Source organism: Macaca fascicularis, chromosome 1, assembly GCF_037993035.2.
Source record: "Macaca fascicularis isolate 582-1 chromosome 1, T2T-MFA8v1.1".
In the NCBI taxonomy this organism is placed as follows: Eukaryota; Metazoa; Chordata; class Mammalia; order Primates; family Cercopithecidae; genus Macaca; species Macaca fascicularis.
The window spans coordinates 107,646,322-107,658,698 of NC_088375.1; the positions used below are offsets into that span (position 1 = coordinate 107,646,322).

General features: G+C 49.4%; 1 protein-coding gene across 2 annotated transcripts in view; it reads left to right on the forward strand.

The window, feature by feature from the left end:
• S100A7 (S100 calcium binding protein A7) overlaps positions 1 to 12,377 on the forward strand; it is a 73,873-nt gene that overhangs the window by 15,912 nt on the left and 45,584 nt on the right. Inside the window, exon 1 of one of the 2 annotated variants that reach the window (XM_065545749.1) lies at positions 10,767 to 10,847. The exons of the other annotated variant lie outside the window; for it this stretch is intronic. The gene's annotated coding sequence lies outside the window, so the exon portion shown is untranslated. Of the gene's footprint in view, positions 1 to 10,766; positions 10,848 to 12,377 lie in introns of those variants that run through there. 2 annotated transcript variants of the gene reach the window in all.

A 12,377-nucleotide genomic window follows, 5' to 3' on the forward strand; every position in this document is an offset into this window, starting at 1 on the left:
CTGGGTGAGAGAATGAGGATGTGACCTGGGGTGGAGTGGGGTATCAGGAAGAGGGCAGACGTGTGCCCAAGGATGAACATGCAGGGTTTGTTGGCTATAGGGTAACGGTGGGAAGGAGGTAGGACAGAGCTTAGAGAGGGGGTCTGGGATGCCTAGGTATGGCTCCTGGGTGGTCAGGATGCCAGTGATGACACGCCTGGAGACAGCTCCAGCTATCCTGACACCTAGGGACCTAGTCCAGGTGGTGAGCAGGGACAGACCAAGTGGAGCCTGAAGAGGAAGCTAGGAGAGGGGAGCTGTTTTGCCCCACCCCATTATAGGCAGTGCCTAGGGGGAGGGAGTCAGGGAGGGGCTCACTGCTGGAGCTCGTCTTGCTTCATACCAGGAAGGGTGTGGCAGGAGAGCAGGGAGCAGACAAGGAGAAACCTGGTGAGCCAATGGCCATTGCTCAGTGGGCTGTCCAAGGAGATCCTTTCTCTGTCCTCTGAGCACCCAGCTTCCCTGCCTGTGTCCTCCCTGAGTCCAGGGGACAGCAGCCCAGCCCTCTGTCCAGAAGAATGAGGGAGGCTGGGGAGGGCCCCAGGGGACCCCTTTCCAGTCCTCCTCCACAGGAAGGAAGAGCCACAGCATCAGAAAGCCCTTCTCCTCCCTCCAGGCTCAGTTTAGGGTTTTCAGCTAGGAAGAATCCTACACAGATGCCCCCCTCAATGAACGCCTCTTCCCCGGCCTCGTCTTATGGCCTGTGGTGCCTGCTCCTCCTCTGGGAGCTCTGCGCCTCGCATAGGAAGCTGCAACCTTTAGTACCCTGGCACTGAAGAGTGCGGATGCAGCTTTCCTGAGCCAGGCTGCGTGGCTCTGAAGGCTTCAGGTGGCGGTGCAGTCCTACACCCAGGAGAGGGGAGGGATGGGCCCTCCAGTTCTGATCATTCTCTGCAGTGTGCGAAGCCTGAGACTGAGTTCCTCATGGGTTACCTAGGGCCTTATGACTACCACAGGCCTCAGCACTTTTGCTTCTGTGGGCGCTTTCCTTCATAGAAAACTGTTAAAAATAACATTTCATGACTGCATTGGTATAAAGACAAACACAAGCCAAGATGAATTCACTATGACAGATTCATTATTATTATGTTCAAATTCCTCTGCTTGTAAAAGAAACGAAAATTAATCATTTTGTTGGGCCTCAGGGCTATACCTCCAGTGCCTAATGGGCGCCCATCCTGCCTGGGGGCCAGCACACCTCACAGGGCAGGTGGGTGCAGAGGAAAGGAGGTGGAGGTGTTTCTTTTTTTTAGACGGAGTCTCGCTCTGTCACCAGGCTGGACTGCAGCGGTGTGATCTCGGCTCACTGCAACCTCCGCCTCCCGGGTTCAAGCGATTTTCCTGCCTCAGCCTCCCAAGTAGCTGGGACTACAAGCGCGCGCTACCACGCCTGGCTAATTTTTGTATTTTTAGTAGAGATGGGGGTTTCACCATATTGGCCAGGATGGTCTCGATCTCTTGACCTTGTGATCTGCCCTCCTTGGCCTCCCAAAGTGCTGGGATTACAGGTGTGAGCCACTGCGCCCAGCCTGAGGTGTTTCTTCTTAAGGAAAAATAGCCTACACTTTCTTCCTTTTTAAAACATATTTTATCGAGATATAATTCACATACTGTAAAACTGACCCTTTAGAAGTGTACAGTTTAGTGTTTTTAAATGTATCCAGAATTGTATAACCATCATCGCTGTCTACTGTCAGCATATTCTTATCACCCCCAAAGAAATCTATTACCCCTTATCACCCACTTCTCATTCCTCCCTCCTCCTGGGAGGGAGGTGACAGAGAGAGACCCTATCTCAGTGCCAGCAATCCTGGCATTATTGTGGCTCTCAACTCCCTCTGAGCTTTTTTACTTTACAAGGGTCACTCTATTAGCTCTGTGCAGTTCTGTCTGAAGCATTGAATTATTTGACTCAAGCTCCAAATAGCTTCTTTCCAATTCCCACATTTCTCTCTCCCTGAGCAAAGGAGGGTACAGGAGATCTCACTTACCTCTTGCCGTCCTGGAAAATCCAGCTGTCCAATTAACTGGGCCGGGATCTAGAACATAGCTCACTATGCATGTGGCATGTTGTCATACCTCTACAACAGCACCTGATCATAACCACCTGTTTACCTGTCTGTCTGCACCTGAACCTGTCTGTCTGTGTGGGAACCTCCCCTGGCACAGTGATCCATGCAGGCTCAGTAGTAGGGGTGCAGTAGAGCATAATGGTTAGAGCTCAGATTTTGGAATAAGGTGGAATCAGGTTTAACTCCTCCCTGTGCCATTGCTAGCGATGTGACCATGGGCAAGCTACGTAACCACTCTGATCCTTAATTTTGTCATCTTTAAGTGAAGATACACTGGCTGGGCTTCGTGGCTCAAACCTGTAAATCTCAGCACTTTGGGAGGCTAAGCTGGGAGGATTGCTTGAGCCCAGGAGGTCAAGATCAGCCTAGGGAACATAGTAAGATCCCGTCTTTACAAAAAATTAAAAAAAAAAAAAATAGCTGGGTGTGGTGGCACGCAACTGTGGTCCCAGCTACTCCAGAGGCTGAGGTGGGAAGATTGCTTGGCCGACAAGTTAGGGACTGCAGTGAGCTGTGATTGCACCACTGCACTCCAGTCGGGGTGACAGAGAGACCCTGTCTCAAAAAAAAAAAAAAAAACAAAACAAAACCAAAAACCAAAAAAAACCGACAACACAACAAAGATTCCATCTAGACTGTAGACTTTGCAAGGGCAGAGCCCCGTCAGTCTTGTCACTCATATCCTAAAACCCGACCTCAACAATGGAAAAAAAAAATTTTTGCCACAGGGACTGTGGGTAGGGAGGGGTGGAACAAGAGAATGTAAAATTCAGTTTGTCACCACGTGAGGTTATTATTTTGAAGAAAACAGTAAGAAAAACAATAAGAGTCAAGTCAGCTGAGCCAAGCACAGTGGAGAAATGAACCCATTGCTCCTGGGACCATCTGTTCATCTTGAACACCTGGGGACGAGGGAACAGTCAGGGAGGAGGGAGGCTGTCTGGGACACTTCTAGGAGGATCTGGGCAAAGGGAGAAGTGATGGAGCTGGGGTGGAGCTCATCCACCCCAGCTGGGTGGGAGGGCCGTAATGGAGTGAAAGGCACCGGTGAAGCCTGCCGCCTGGTGGAAGATGTGAGTATTCCTGGACAAGAGGCTGGTGGTTGGGGTGCGAGCAGATGTGCCCACTGTGGTGGGCAGTTGGCTTGGCCTTCCCTGAGAGAAGGGAAGTCTATTGCATGGGGCAATAAACTTAGAAAATTTGAAAAGACGCCATGACAGGTACAAAAATAACACAAAAAATTCAAAATTCTACCATCCTAACAGCGATTTCCAGTCGGGTTTTCATGTTATCTTCCCGTGCCTCTGGCTTGTGCATTGTTATACTCATGGAGAGTGTACCATTTGTCATTCTACTGCTTTTGTTTGACCCAGCGACATGAATCTGCCCCTCCCACCATATGCATTAGAGGCAGCTCCTCTCTGCCACCCCACTAGGCGTCCCGGGTTCCCTTTCATTGTATAGTTATCCTAGGGATGCAATGGAAAACTATTCTCCTAGTGTGCATGTGTTGTCTGTATTAGGGTGTCGACTGCCACTGGACGGCACTGCTCACTGGGCTGGCAGCTGGTGGGTGCTTGGAGCAGAGAAAGAAGTTTCTACTCACAGGAAGGCTTGAGCAGGGACTAGCTGAGACCTCAGGTGCTGACAGTGAGAAGGCTGAGGGGTCAGCCATGAGGGCTAGTTCTACCCTGTCTCCTGGGAACCCACCAAGGCCCTTTGCCTGGTTCCTTCTCTTGCTCTTGCCCTGTGGCCAGCACCCCTGACAACAAATGCCATGCTCTGGCAATTCTCCAAGTCTGGCTCGTCCCCTGTCCTCCGCTGCAGACTCCCCTTTCCTTCTGTACTTTTCTGGCTCCTCCAGAATACACCCCCCGCCGACCCCGCTGCCTTCATCCCTCCATTCCAGAAACCCTGTCCTAACTCCAGCTTTGATTAGTAGCAACACTGGTGTATGTGTCTGTTTTTGCACAAGCACCATGCTGTTTTGGTTAAAGTTGGTTAACCAAGCTTTAGCGGTTGCTCACTACCTGGGTGATGGGACAATTAGCATACCCCAAACATCGGCATCACACAATATACCCTCGTAACAAACCTGCACATGTACCCTCTGAATCTCAAATAAAAGTGGAAAGTAAACACGCAACCTCATAGCAACAGAAAAACTGGTTGAGATTGGGAGGGCTCATTCCTAGCCGTTGTTTTATGGGAGAAAAATGTCAATTCCTGTATCTTGGTATTTGCTTCACACATTAATAAAATACTGGGGTGAATACCTGTTTTATATGTAACAGTTTTCAAAATGTATTGCATTAAGAAGCACTGGAACTATGTATTTAATGTATTTTGAAAAAAATTAGAAAAACACTACAAAATATCAAATACAACACAAAAATTTCAAATCTCCAGCCAAGCAAAAGGCCCCAAGTGCCTGCTCTCAGTCTCTTAGGTGAGGGAAGAGACTTACTAATAGTCTGCCCTGAGGAAACCACTCCCTGGAATGGGTCCAAACACCTCCCTTTCCCCCCAAAATAGGCATTTCTATTTTCCTACCAATTTTCCTAGGAAGGCATAATTACCATTGTGATGACAACACACAGACCCTTCCTGCTGATGTTCAGTGTGTGCTGATGTCCCTTACTTCTGGACATTCTGGGTGTCCTTTCCTCCCCCTAGTTACAGATTGCTTGTGCAAATACGTTAATAAATTCTGCTTGTAGCTGTGAAATTATTAAGAGTGTGAGTTGTTACAGATCGTTCTGTGGCTGGAGCTCAGCGCTGGACTCTGTTTCATGTTTTGAACAGTGCCCTTTGTGTGCAGCTCAGAGCCACAGTGTTAGTTTAGGAACATACAACTCTACCATGCAATGCGTGATCAGGAAACGGTTGAATTTGGTGAGTAACAACTCTGTCAGAGGCCAGGCCCTGTGGCTCACGCCTGGAATCCTAGCACTTTGGGAGGCTGAGGCGGGAGGATAACTTGGGCCCAGGAGTCTGAGACCGGCTTGGGCGATATAGTGAGACTTTGTCTCTACAAATAATTAAAAAATTAGCCTGGTGAGGGATTTTGCTCCAGTGGTCCCAGCAACTCAGGAGGTTGAGGTGAGAGGATCTCTTGAGTCCCAGAGGTCGAGGTTGCTGTGATCATGAGACTGCACTCCAGCCTGGGTGACAGAGTGATACCCTGTTTCTAAAAAACAAAACAAAACAAGACAAAACAAACAAAACAAACAAGAAACAACTTTAAAATGTTTAGAAGAAAATATAGAAAAAGATCGTTATGACCTTGGGGGTGGTGAAGGTTTCCTTAAGCAAGAAGAAAGAACATAGCCCAGAAAACGCTTTACTGCATTTAAATTTAAAATTTACGTTGATCAAAAAGCACCATTAAAAATACAGAGCTAGACCCTGCCTCAAACAACAACAAATAGGCAAACAAAAAACTTTCCAAGAAACTGAGAAGAATCTTAAAAAAAAAAAAAAAAAAAAATCTGTGGGTGTGGGTGTGTGTCAATCTCCCCAGCCTCCTGCCTCAAATTTAGGAATAACAATCAGACTTCCCCGCACCTTTTTTCTTGATTCTCCCATTTGAGGTCAGGGCCTGGGCCTGGGAATGAGGGAGCCCACAGGGTCAGGCTGACCCGGACCCTGGACGCTGGCATCTACCCTTCATGTGGCAGGAGACCGGGCCAGCCCGGGGCTGCCACTACCGGTCCTTTGGCTCCCCCTGCCGACCATCCAGTCTCCACTCGGCGTGGTCTTGCCTGCGGAGAGGCCTGAGGGGGTCAAGCAGAGTGCTGGAATTGCCAAGGGAGAAACCGATGGCCAGACGTTTGAACAACAGCTGGCTGGAAGAGAAGCCAGACCCCTCTGCTCTTCTTTAGGGTCAAATCTCCAGTCACATTGCCCCATTGATGGGCAGCCCTGCCCTGTAAGGAAAAGGCTGAGCTGGACTTCTCAGTCCCAGTTTGTCTTCCATACTGCTGTTACATTTGCCTTTTTGGGCTGGGTATGGTGGTTCACACCTGTAATCCCAGCACTTTGGGAGTCTGAAGAGGGTGGATCACTTGAGGTTAAGAGTTCGAGACCAGCCTGGGCAACATGGCAAAATCCTGTCTTTACTAAAAATACAAAAATTAGCCGGGTGTGATGATGTATGCCTGTAATCCCAGCTACTTGGGAGGCCGAGGCAGGAGAATTGCTTGAACCTGGGAGGTAGAGGTTGCAGTGAGCCAAGATCATGCCACTGCACTCCAGCCTGGGGGACAGAGTGAGACTCACTCTCAAAAAACACCAATCAACCACACAACAACAACAACAAAAAGAAAACATTTGCCTTTTTGGCTAACAAAACTGGTCTGTAGCTTAAAATCCTATATTGGCTTCCTATAATGCCCATAGAGCAAGTTCTGACTCCTTAGGCTTGCACCCAAGGCCCTTCTCAATTTTTCCTCAGTCTTTTCTTCTGTTCATTTTTTCAGCAATTTGCCCCCTTCCCTAAGCCTGGGTCTGTGCCTTGGACAGAGATATTTTTAGAGACAAAAGAAACCTTTGCTCCAGTTATGTGTAGAGAAGGCTGGAGTTATGACAACATGTGAGTGCGAGGTGTTATTTGGCCTGATGGCTCAGGCAGAGGAATAACAGATTATGATCTGTTTGAAAGTTTAAACTGGAAACAAACAAAATGCACCATAGCATAATAAAGCCAGTATTAATATTTTACAAAGAGGATGTTGAAGTTGTATTAATAGGGGGATGTGCTTCCTTTGTGTAGAAATACTGATTATTGTGGTGAGTGGTGTTTGCCAAGCACCAAAGTGAGGATAAAACATCCACTAGCCCCACTTCTATGGTGCCAAATGCAGCGGCCTGCCTGCAGTTTTGCTAAGGACACCCCCTGCTGGCAGAAAGAGGGAGCGTGGCACACATGCCAGACACTCGCCCTGGTCTCCTGATCTTGCCATGCCCTTCTGCACCTCCATGATCTGTTCATGCAATTTCTTCTGTCTCTTGGTATCCTCCTCCACCCCCAGGCTTCCATACCTAGCTCAAATGGGACCTTCTTGGTGACAACTCAGGTCCCTGTGCTTCTCTCCTATTGTACCCAATATTCTCCTCTACAGTTGTCCTTAATACACCCTAGTGAAAGGATCAGTGTACAAGCCTGGCCCCCTCCACTTCCCCTTTCTTCTACTTCCCACCTCCTGTTATCCAGACCGAAGGCTACTCGGAGTGAGGGACAATGTCATCCTCATCTTCATTTAGCACAAACAGTTGCCACATGGTGGGTACTCAGTAAATCTTTGCTGGCGGATGAACACACTTCCACATGGTGGAGGGTTGTGGAATAAGGGCAGAGGAGAGTTCCTGTGAAAGGTGTTTTTATGTTGTATTCTGACCCACACAAACCTTGGAAGATGAGTTCAGCTCTGAGGCAAAGAGGTGAATTGAATATTTGAGATCAGGCCCAACAGACAGGTTTCAGACTGCAGGTGCTAGGCAGAGGGTGTCCGCCAGTCATGATCACAGGAAGGCAGTGAGGGCTCAGTCCTGCTGAGGAAGCCAGGGTGCTGGTTCACTGCTGTGTCCCTCACACCCAGCTCCATGCGTGGAGCACAGCATGTGCTTGCTAATCACTACCAACTTGTTGAGTGCTCAGGACATGGTGGCGTGCAATTGGAAACAAAACTCAATTCTCTTCAAATGCGCTGCAGTGAACCCACATTCTTATTCTTTTTTTTTCCTGGATGCAAACTTGGCAGGTCCCATAGCTTTTCTAGTCAATCTTAGGCCTCAATTTTCTTTTCTTTTGTTTTTTTGTTGAGACGGAGTCTCACTCTGTCACCCAGGCTGGAGTGCAGTGGCGTGATCTCGGCCCACTGCAACCTCCACCTCCTGGGTTCAAGCGATTCTCCTGCCTTAGCCTCCTGAGTAGCTGGGACTATAGGTGCGTGCCACCATGCCTGGCTCATTTTCTTTTCTTTTTTTTGTATTTTTAGTAGAGACAGGGTTTCACCGTGTTAGCCAGGATGGTCTCGATCTCCTGACCTCGTGATCCACCCACCTCTGCCTCCCAAAGTGCTGGGATTACAGGCCTGAGCCACCACACCAGGCCAGGCCTCAATTATCAGGCTGTGAAAAGTCTGGCCTGAAGTTCAATCTCTTGTTCTCAAAGGCCCTCTCTTGTCTGGACTGGCGCTTGCCCTGCAGCGGGGAAGGGCAAGTGAGTAGATTCTTCACTGTCTCCCCTCTGTCCTTTCAGCTCTCCTTCCCCACACCGTGTGTCCTCTGGCTCTTCTAAGTGGGGGAAGTGGGAGGAGAGGCAGTGGTCACAAAGGTCTTCTCACTGGCATGTTTACAATCTGGCTTTCGTGGCCTCCTTGGGTGGTGGATATTTGAATGCTGACCCCTGGGGCGGCCTTCCCAACTCATGATCTCCTGATGTAGATGCTGCCTTCTTCAGGCAGCCTCCCGGCCCCTGCCCCTGGCTTCCAGGAGAAGTCTCCACACAGACTCCTAGAGGGGTGGCCCTGTCCTATAGGCAGGCTCCCTTTGTGGGGATCCCTATGTGGTCACAGGACCCCAGCATTGCTCCAACATCAGTCAGCTTCAGCTTCACTCCTTCAGCCTCACGCCTCTTACAGACGCCCTCCTCATCTGCTTTGGGGCAGGCAGCCTCTTGCCTTTGGACTTTTATAGGTGTGAGTCCGGAAGCATTTCCGGTATCCTCCAATTCTACAGGACACAGCCCATGCCCTTTGAGGGGATCTCTTACAGCTCTTCTCACTTGGTTGAAGGGGGAAGGAGGCAGCTTGCCCTTCTTCATGGAGGTGGGGGTGGGCAGCACGTGGCGCCCTCCCCCTCCCCCTCTCTGAGCAGCCCCAGCCTTTCCTTTCCTTGAGGTGAGGGGTAGATAAGTCACTGAACTGTGGTTTTGATTCACCTCCTACCTAGAAATTTCTCCATAGGTGGTCAAAAGCCTCTCTTAAGAATATATAGAAACTCAACGCCCTTTGTCCTCAGCTTTGAGACCACCATAAAAAAGGAGCGGGTGACAAAGTTCTATTTTAGCATTCCGTTACATAAGGGTTTGTAGAATGAATTGTGAATAACCGGACTTAGAATAACGGGGCCTGGGGGTGAGGTCTGCTTCCAGGAGGGCTTCTGGGTGGGAAATGGGGCTGTGGGAGTGGAAGGGAGGGGTGGCAGGGGGCAGCAGGGGAGCCGGCTCCAAACCCCTAGGCAGACGTCTGCTTGAATCTTGGCTTTCTTTTTTCTTGGTTATGTGTTCTTGGGAAAGTCACTTGTTCTCTCACATTTGCCTCATCTCTAAAATCGGGACTATTACAGTCAGGATTAAAGAGATAATGTCTGCAGGACACGCTTCACTCTGGTAGTGTCATTTTTGTTATTCCTATTCCTTGGGTGTGTGTGGGGGGTCTGTGCCAGCAGGAAGGGAGTAGGTGGGGCGCAGGCTTCTTGGCTCTGCTGGAAGCACCAGGAGGAGGATGGGTAGGAGGAGGGAGACATGGGGGGAGGGATTCAGTGCAGAGGTGAAGCCAGTTTCTGGCCCCTGGGTGGAGTGGCTGCTGTGGGAGAAAGCCGTCCCCACTGAGTGTGTCCTCACCCTGTGCCTCACCGACAGCCTTCTCATTCCGTGACTGTGTGGGAGACCCAACTCAGCCTCGGGCCTGGCCTCTGCAGAGTGGCCGTCGTGGGCAGGGTCCTGTGCCCTCTGAGCCTTCTGGGTTTCTTTCTTCCCCCTTCCCCTCTTCAGGGCCAGCTGCTGCTCTCTGGCTGACCTGTCACAGGGATCTGGGCCTTGACCCAGGCAGCTGACTCATGTGCTCTTTGGATTCTCTGGCAAAAAATGTCGCAGCCTCCCCCATCCTGGTCTTGGAAATGAAAACTCTTGTTCAAAGAGCTGGTGAAGATAGTCAGCTGCACACAGCTGTTGGGTCAACTAGGACCAGGTGGCAGGTGTGAAAAGGCTCAGTAAGTTCAGAACGTCCTGCAAAGGGCCGTGGAAGCTAGCTGGTCTTTGGTGTCATTCCTGCATTCATTTTCACCAACACAGGTCTGACTACCGTCTCTTCCTGTTTCTGATAACCTCATTCCTAGCGGAACTTTCTCTCTCCATTTTTAGTGGTTCTGGTGGTGCTCCCAATCATGCTGCCTCACTCCTACCTGTCACAGCACAGGCCTGGCTGATCCGAGAGCCCTGTCCCCTGATGCCTGGCACCCTGACCATGCCTACCCTGCTCAGCCCCTTGTAGTCCTATGACAGAGGAAGCAACTGAGAGGTGGTGACTGATTGCCCGTGCGGACCCAGGTGTCATGTGGCTGTGCATACAGGGGTGATGTAGCAAGAAGGGTTTTGTAGTTGAGAAAAAATTGAATTTGGAAGCTAGAAGTTGGGTCCGGGTGATGTGGTTTCCTAAAGACAGTTTAGAGACCATGTGATATGGTTTGGCTGTGCCCCCACCCAAGTCTCAACTTGAATTGTATCTCCCAGAATTCCCATGTATTGTGGGAGGGACCCAGAGGGAGGTAATTGAATCATGGGGGCTGGTCTTTTCTGTGCTAGTCTCATGATAGTGAACAAGTCTCACGAGATCTGATAGGTTTATTAGGGGTTTCCACTTTTGTTTCTTCCTCATTTTTCTCTTGCTGCCGCCATGTAGGAAGTACCTTAGTCCTGCCAAGATTCTGAGGCCTTCCCAGCCATGTGCAACTGTAAGTCCAATTAAACCTCTTTTTCTTGCCATTCTTGGGCATGTCTTTGTCAGCAGCATGAAAACGGACTAATGCACCATGTCAGGTAGCTGTGCTGGAGTTTCAGTAAGACAAAGTTGAGTACATGAGGGGAAATTGGGGGGCCTGTTCAGCAAAGATCCCCCAGGCTGACATTCTCCAGAAAGTTCTGAGGAAATGGCATTCTCTGGGTCTTTTGCAACAAATACCAACTTCACACAAATGAGGCATCGGAGGGCTCTTTTCTCCAAGCCTCAAATCCAGCTTCTGTGATGACGTCACTCAGGCCACAATAATTATTGAAGAGGTGGGCATGTGACCTAAATTGGGCCAATCAGGGCCCCTTCCTGGGGGAAGGATGTGACGGAAAGAATGTCCTCTCTCCTTTGGATTGCTACCAGTGAATGACCAAAGGTGTCTGTCTCACAAAGAAGCCCTCCTAGCATGGAGAGTACAAGATCTCCCAAGAAAGAGAGATGGAGCATCAATGGCATCTAGAAGCCAAGTAACATTATTTGAGTCTTGGCATTTACCCCTGTGTCATCCAGTGCTGTGAGCTCTTTTCTCTTATTTTCCTTTTTTAGAGACAGGGTCTTGCTATATTGCCTAGGCTGAAGTACAGTGCCTATCCATATGTGAGATCATAGCACACTGCAGTCTTGAACTCCTGGGCTCAGGTGATCTCCCAGCTCAGTCTCCTGAGAAGCTGGGACTACAGGTATGCATCACTGCACCCAGCTTCTCTTTTCTTTTCTTCTTTCTTTCTTTCTTTCTTTCTTTCTTTCTTTCTTTCTTTCTTTCTTTCTTTCTTTCTTTCTTTCTTTCTTTCTTTCTCTCTCTCTCTCTTTCTTTCTTTCTTTTCCCTCCTTCTTTCCTTCCTTCCTTCCTTCCTTCCTTCCTTCTTCTTTCTTCCTCTCTCTCTCTCTTTCTTTTTTTTTTTTTTTTGATGGAGTCTCACTGTGTTGCCCATGAGGGAGTAGTGTGATCTCAGCTCACTGCAACCTCCGCCTCCCAGGTTCAAGTGATTCTCCTGTCTTAGCCTCCTGAGTAGCTGGGATTACAGGCCTGCACCACCAGGCCTGGCTAATTTTTGTATTTTTAGTAGAGATGGGGTTTCACCATGTTGGCCAGGCTGGTCTTGAAGTCCTGACCTCAGGAGATCCACCCACCTCGGCCTCCCAAAGTGCTGGGATTACAAGTGTGAGCCACCGCACCTGGTCAGTTTCTCTTTTTCTCTGAAGTGAGTCTTAGTAGAGGAGTTTTTCCCCTCAAAATATCCTAAGACATCCCTTCAGGAGCCCCCACGTTGACACTATGTCATAGCAACATGTACCCTTGGTGACTGTCCCCTGTCTCACTGTTTGAGTCACTGTCCTCTGCCCACACTTGTACCACTGCTCTCCACCAACACACACACAACTGGGGAAATGGAAAGATTAATACTGTATTAAGGTCATCTTTCCCACTTGGCCCTGTAAATGACTCTGGGAGGTAGGTGGGTTGGGCAGGTTG